The 7,709-nt window shown below is 32.6% G+C and overlaps 1 protein-coding gene across 1 annotated transcript in view; it reads right to left on the reverse strand.

Moving 5' to 3' along the window:
- The window catches only part of LOC117177352 (alpha-glucosidase-like), a 29,978-nt gene extending 24,083 nt beyond the window's left edge, over positions 1–5,895 (reverse strand). The window contains exon 1 of the mRNA XM_033367984.1: positions 5,855–5,895. The gene's annotated coding sequence lies outside the window, so the exon portion shown is untranslated. The remainder of the gene's footprint in view (positions 1–5,854) is intronic.
- Between the last annotated feature and the right edge of the window lie 1,814 nt (positions 5,896–7,709).

Below are 7,709 nucleotides of genomic sequence, written 5' to 3' on the forward strand. Positions count from 1 at the left end.
TTTCCTTGTAGCATGAGACTCTACACCAACCACGTGATCCATTGATGAAGAGCTACGGTTGCATGATGACGACGTCGGAGAGCCCGCTTTCCCACCCTGACCTGACCCACCCACCCTGACTCAGCCAATGTGGATCCGTTGCCCACCATCACCACGTGGAGGTGCCCTGGTTACAGACACAGGCGAATAATGCTAGCAACAAGCGGTTACAAAACTTCAGACATTTACTGCTATTAATGTCAAAATATGAAAGTACGCAAGAACAGGGTTGCTAGTGTAATCGTTAAGGTTAGGTCAGGTTTTTTTAGGCCAGGATAGGTTTGACCTCTTTGCAGGTTAAGCCCAAGCTGATTCAAACGGTATCGCAAACACAGCGGGACAACACAATCAGTGTTATTGTGTTTCATGAGGTTAGGTTAGGTTAGGCTATGTGAGATTTATTTCTAGGTTAGGCTCGAGTTGACCCATTCGATGTAGCACACCTTTGCTACTGGAAAAATATGCTTCCAGACCTTTACGTGTAGTTCCATAAATTTCTGTTAATTCAGGATAGGTGAGGTCAGGTTCTGTTGGGCAAAGTTATGTTAAATAAGTTAATATCAGGCAAGGGTTGATCCTTCACAGTTGTCGACATGTATTTAAAGTAAAAATTTGCACCACTGGCATTATTTTGCAATTTATTTGCCTCAGTGCATGATTCTTCGTGATTTTTTGAGGTTATGGCTCAACCACGACGTGATGGGTGATTTTTGATAGCGAATTTGAATTCAGCGCCCCAAAATCTATAGGAATACGTGTGTCTTGTTACCAGATCCGCACACTTTTTTTGTGTGGCTGTGTAATTATAGATTACGTGTGTGCAGTTACTATTTTTTTTATTTGCAACGAATGTGCAAATTTTATTGCTTATATTAATTTTTTTAAAGGTTTAGACGATTTAGTCTAAAATTTGTGTCAGTGCTCAATATACGCGAATTAAAAATTCTGAAATGCATCAAACCAAACATTATCTGCAAAGTGCTATAACTCGAATGGTAATATCCTATTTCATCAATTTGTAAATAAACTTTCTTTAAAATTATAAATATATTGATGTATACAAACGTTCTTAAGTGCCTTTTATTCTACTTGTCAAATTTTAAACACGATATCTCAATCTGTGTGGACACAGTGAACAAGAAAAAAAATGCCAAACAGACGATTCGTAAAAACCTGTTTTTCGGATTCAGGGGGTCTCGAAACGTGGACATTTAACAAAAACGGGGTGGGTCAAATTTTACACAAATATAATACCTTCTCTTGATGAGAATGTAAAAAAATCTGCCCGCGGGCACATTCTCATTGCGCGCTGCGCTCGTAGGTTCGAGCGCGCCTAGAGCGCGCAACCGTTTGTTCTCGCGCTTCGCGCTCGATAATGCATTTACCTCGCGCTACGTGCTCGATCTTTCTGCATAGACTCTTTAAAACTAAAGTTGAAAATATCGACAACAGTAATTTGGTGATTGTGAATTCTCTTTTGTTAAAGCTCCTTCGGCTTTAAGGAACACATTCTCATCACGTATCTCGTGCTTCGCACTCCAGTTTATCCCTGAAATTTTATATCATTCCCATAAATGTATATTACTATAATTCGTAACTTGAGTTGGTATTAAAACAGACGAAACTTCATTGTCTCGTATAAAAAATGCGCATTCTTTTTAAAAAATTTGGTATTCAACGTTTTATTGCAACTGTTGTCGTTTTTCCAGAAACTGAATTTGCTCATTTACAATGTTTGCTTTATGATTTAAACTTAACACATACGGTTTTTTGATTTATCAAGAAAATTCAAAAAGTTGTTATTATTATCTTCTAGGGCATTTAGCAATGAAACTTTTTCTTCTCTTGCCATTTTTCATATCGTCCGTTTATTGGCTTACAAGCGGTTCATTTCCGTGTGTTTTTTGGAATTTTCTAAATGCTATATTTCTCATAATTTTTAATTAATGAAAAAGTCATTTTAATTTTATGAAAAAGTCATTAGACAAATTTTTCGGCGTTTTGAGCGTAAAAAACCATATTACAATACAGTCGACGCTATTTACCTTGCCGCGGATAGAACCGTAGGGGAGTAATTTTCCTGGAAACGATGTTCCCCCACTCTCGAGTCTAATCTTGATGCGTGGTGCTTGATGCGAATTATTTCGCTCATTACGTACGTTGCCGCGCGCAGATCAGTGTTTACAAACATTGATACTCGATTTTCAGAATACATATTGTGGAAGTAATTATCTCACATTTGTTTCCAAAATATTGTGAGCACATCGTTCTTTCGGAGAATAAACTGCAAAGTAGGTTAGTATTTACGAATTATTGATAAACCTTTGATTAAATTTGTCATACTTGCGGTTATCTTATGTGACAAGGAAATTATCATAAGACACACGGACACACACAGATAGATGTGTGTGTGTGTGTATATATGATTCCGAAATTCTTTTATAAGCCTCATTAACAAAGCATATAATGAATTTTTGCTTTTTAAAATTGCCTGAAAAGACCTGAACCATTGACGGCAACGTAAATAGCGAGCGGAACAATTCTCGGATGCCGAGACGTCGCAGTCGTGGTGGGGGAAGAGATCGACCAATTGTTTCAATAATTCATAGTTCTTGTAAATTTGCAAAAAATCATAAAACAGAAATCATCGGAAACATCTGATTAGTTCAATCTGTAAGAAAATTGAGCTTATTCGTAGAAAATACTTAACTCTTAATTTTTTAATCGAAGTTGTTTAAATAATGAATATTTCTTGGTTATTCGCAAAGCAGCATAGGAAAGATTTATATAACTAAAATATTTGAGGATTTAGCACATGTTTTCCAAAATCAAAATCATAACAACTCTTTGCGAATCATAACAATCAAAGGCTTACATTTCTTTGAAAAAATTTTACATTTACAAGCAAATTACTAATAGAGCGTAACAAAAACTTGTTCTGTTATGCCTGATGTGAAATATTACACCCATTTCTAATGAAAACTTATTTTAGGGGAGGGAAAACAGAAGCTTAATAATATAATTCTAATAACACAGGCCCACAAAAAAAGTTGTCTGCACTATGTACGAGACTAGTGTATCCTTATATATTTTGAGACGCTAAATCCGAATCCGACCTCATAATTGAGATTTAACGGTGAAGTTTTCCCCTAGCCTAGGGGAAAAGTAACAATCTAGAGAATTATGCAATCTGCGAAGGTGATAATTTTAAAAATAGAATGTGTGTACTTTGCAGCTAATAAATGCACATCAATGTATTTTGAGCCGCTGAAACCAAATCCGACCTCAGAAATTCCCTTAGGCGTCAAATTTTTTCCTAGCTTAGCAGAAAAACAAAACTTAGCAGAAAAAAAAACAGAAAAAAAAATCAAAAGAATTCCGGGACCTGCTTATATCATATTTGTACGATGGGAAGGTGATACGAACCATTATGTTTATTGAGTAGCTGAATTCAAATTTGACCTCAAAATCAATCTTCAGGCCGTCATATTTCCCCTAGCCAGTAAGATTAAATAAAATTTAATAACTCCTGTCTCCTCCAAATCGTTTCACATAATTTTGAGGTAGTTATTAAATATATTCGCGAAAAACTTGAGTCGCAAAAATTACATAAGATAGGCAGGGGACGAGGTTAAAAACTTAAGGACCTAACAAATGTTGGTCAAAGGTTCAAAATTTCAGAAGAAAGTTTACATACTTAATATGGTCGGCCTTTTCTATAATATTGTAAGTTTTTATTTTGATACTGTTCAAGTTGGAAAACATTTAGTATATAAGCACAAAATACTTTAATTTTGTACTTTTTGTACTTAGAATTATTTCATTTAAAACGAAATAATTGGTATATTATTGAATTCCATTATATAAGACTTAAATCTTCGAATTTATAATAAAAAGAGGGTAACCTCCCCCCCCCCCCTAATTAGGGGCGGAGGGTGCTAGAAAGAATTAAAAAAAATTATCTTCTTCAAACTCCTTTCAAAACCATTGAAATTTTCTAAATAAACCGTCTAAAGAGTTTTTTAGATAAAACTTTACGCATTTCTAGAAAGACAGGCAAATTTTTCAACAATAAAAACGGTTCAATTTTGCATTTTAAACTAATGCCAATGAAAAATTTCTTTAAAAAAAATTACGTTTTTAATCGATGATTGTCCTTCATTCGAGTAAAAATTACTTATTTGTTAATAAACACAATTTAATTTGTACAAAACAATTAACCATTCATCATTGTTTTTTAGAATTTCCAATGACAACATTGATTTTTCTAAATTTGACATAGAAAAATTCATATTTGAGACTCTATATCATGTTTAAATATGAAATTAATTCTTAACTGAGACTTTTTTAATTATAAAATGGAGAATTTATTTACTTTTCAATTTAATTTTTCCACAAAAGCTTATATAATTTTAAAATTGAAATAGCTGTTTTATTTTTGAATTGATATTTAAAATAAAGTTATAATCTCAATTGATACTCAACCATTTCTAATAGTAAAATTGATTATATTATATTATAAATGTGCAATAATTCTTTATATTTTTAAATGAAAAATTGTCAATTAAAGTATAATTCAATTAGTGTACTATTAATTATTTCAATTTTCAAATTTCTACATTTTTTAATTTATAAAAGATTCGAGCATTTAAATTATTTTCAAGAGTAAAAGCATAGTCTCGAGTAGCGCGAATGACAATAAATAGAAATAGCCATTGCTCGCTCCTATAAAAACAAGGCGAAATGAGGAATAATAAGGCAGAATAAGACACGTGTACTGCACTAAGAGAAGAATAGCTCAAAAGAAAGGCACACAAGTTAAAATACACATTTTTTTCTCGAAAATCAAACTATTGGAACATGAAATTTAAGTAAATTTAAAGTGATTTGTTAAAAAAAAGCATTAAAATTATTGTTAATTGCATTATTATAAAGTGTCACATATAGGTATACCAACAATTTTAATTTGCCCTATTCAACTTACCATTAAAGTGTTTTAGACAATCTGGCTGGGAAAAAGAGTATATATACGAAAAATTGTGATCTTTTTTTAATAAAATTGAACATATTTTGTAAATTATTTTCATCAATATAACCAATCATAAAAATTTCATTTGTATTTTTTTTTTAATGTTGGAAAAGGGGTCAGGTTCTTTAGAATTTGAAACGACTCTTTTTCTTTAACAACTTTAGCAACTCTTTCTTTTTTTTGTGAGTAAAATGGTTTATATGAACAAAAAAATAGCAAAATATGTCAAGATAAGTAAATAACAGTTCAAATTACACTTATTTATAACTTTTTACCTCGCCGCGAGTTGTAAAAGGACTTAAACGGTAAGTTAAGTATGGCAAATTCAAATTTTTGGTAATATTTGAACCGTTATAATAATGCAATTAACAATAATTTTATTGCTTTTTTAAACAAATCGCTTCGAAATTACTTCAATGTCATGTGCCAATAGTTTGATTTTGGAAAAACAAATTTTCCAGGAAATAAAGGGGGGTACCAGCTATTCCATAATTTAACCCGTGAAATCATATTCGAGCGTGAATAGCCCCTCGATTTTTCCCCATTCTCGGGGTAAATGACCGGTACTTCTAAAGTCTTTTTGAAACTAACTTTAACGAAAAAGCAAAAACCACATGTTTAAGATGTTTTACAATTACGCATTCCTAGAAAGGCAGGCAAATTTTCCCACGATAAAAACAGTTCAATTTTGAATTTTCAACTAATGCACAAATAAGATAATTTGATAATGTAATCAAAAAATGAATGAAAATAAGCTATATATGTAAAGAATTAGTTTACACTTACCTTATACAATTGAAGCTGTAGAAATTTAACCACGATGTTCCTCTCGATGCTCAGAAACCACTGGAATGTTCGGATGCTACGCTATTCTGCTTCGCTGTAGCTCTAGTCTAGGTCACGTGCACGCCGTGCTGCCAATACAGGCCCCTTATGCTACTGCGCATGAAATGTATAAGGCGCTTCGTTGGCTGCCGTTCGCGCGCTCATTTGAAATGTTACAAAATACCATTTTTTACTTTTTACTAATAATTAGAAATCATTATATTTTAATACGTTAAAGTGGTACGTGGATGGTTTTAATGTATTCTGAGCATTGGGTTAAAAAATAAAATGAGCATTCAGTAGATAACAGCATAAAGTGAAATATTATTTTTTATTGACTGAATTGTTAAGAGTAAAAACGATAGTTTGTTTTTCTAAAAAGTAGTCGAATTGCTTTTTAGGCAATTCGACGTTTTTATTATTTCGTTTAGGAAAATACAATCGATGAGCAAGATTAGAACTGAGCTCGAAACCGTAGGTTCGGTCCTACTTATAGCTACAGAAGCGTGTGACTTTGACCCAAAATCTATTGCGTATATAGGGCAAAGTCGAATACGTAACACCCCCCTTTTTAGACAAGGTTTAGTCCTCTAAACCTATTTTAAATTTCCTAGACTTAATTGGTTCTACTTGTTTCATTAGGGGTTGTGCAGAGGCAGTATATGTTGCAATTTATGGGGCGATTTGATTTTTTGTTTTGACGCAAAATAAACAGAGTTTTTTGGGTAACAATGCTCTAATTAATTCGAAAATACCACATTTATTCAATGTCCATAATATTATTAATAATAATGAAAAGTATCCTATGTACTTAAGCCCGTCTAAACTAGTTTCTACCCATGTTCTTACACGTCAGTGAGTGGCTATATTTTTTAGTGTATTCTCGTATCATCCAAGCTTAAGCGGGCCTGTTTGAGTTCGTCGTTACTTATCTGTTTCGGAAGTTGAATTAGTTTTTGTTCTAATTTCTTTAAGTCTTGTTCGTCATAATTAATGTCATAAGTTACATTAATCCAACAGGTTTTCCTTTCTTCTAAATGCTTAGGTAGGTCTATCTGGCCATAATTATTGTATATTTTACAACTGTTACCTTCTATTTTAGCAGGATTGATTATTTCTACAGTTGTCAAATTGTCATCGCAACTTATGTCTTGTTTTATTTTAACAAGAGGAATTATAATATATCCATTGGAAATAGGTATAAAGATTTCCTTATGAAGTAAATACGGAGACTGATTACAGTTTATTTCTGAATATCTTTTGAAAAGGCTTACTTCGCATGTTTTGCTATCCATTAGTTTGAGGTTTGGTTGATTTCGTTTACAGATCAGGTAACTCGTTATGGCTTTACAATGTTCAATCGTCTGTCTGTCTGTGGGAACGTATGAATCTCTAAATATAATTATTAGTTCATGGTCAGGTATAATAGACAAATATAAGTTTCCTTTATTTTCGGGAATAGGAATAATTTTTTGTAAAGATCCTTCTTCTTTTTCTAAGACGGGTATGTCTAGAATATAAGTAAAAAGTCCTTGAACTATTGCCACGGAGAGTGAACTAATATCGAGGATGTACTGGTAATTTTCTTCCGTTTTGTCAAAATGATAACGTGTTCTATGGTGGTCTTCAAATTCTTGTAGCGTTTGTTTTAAAATTGTAGGTGTTAAAATTTTTGGGTGTGCTATACCATGTTTGCCGTCATTAATAGCATCGTTGGCGGTATCGATGTCTTCATTCATTTCGTCTATTAGGAGTGTAATCAATATAAGTTTGGTATTAACAAAATTATCCTTAGTGTTATTATTTACTGTTTGAC

The sequence above is a fragment of the Belonocnema kinseyi genome, chromosome 1 (genome assembly GCF_010883055.1).
Source record: "Belonocnema kinseyi isolate 2016_QV_RU_SX_M_011 chromosome 1, B_treatae_v1, whole genome shotgun sequence".
Classification (NCBI taxonomy): Eukaryota; Metazoa; Arthropoda; class Insecta; order Hymenoptera; family Cynipidae; genus Belonocnema; species Belonocnema kinseyi.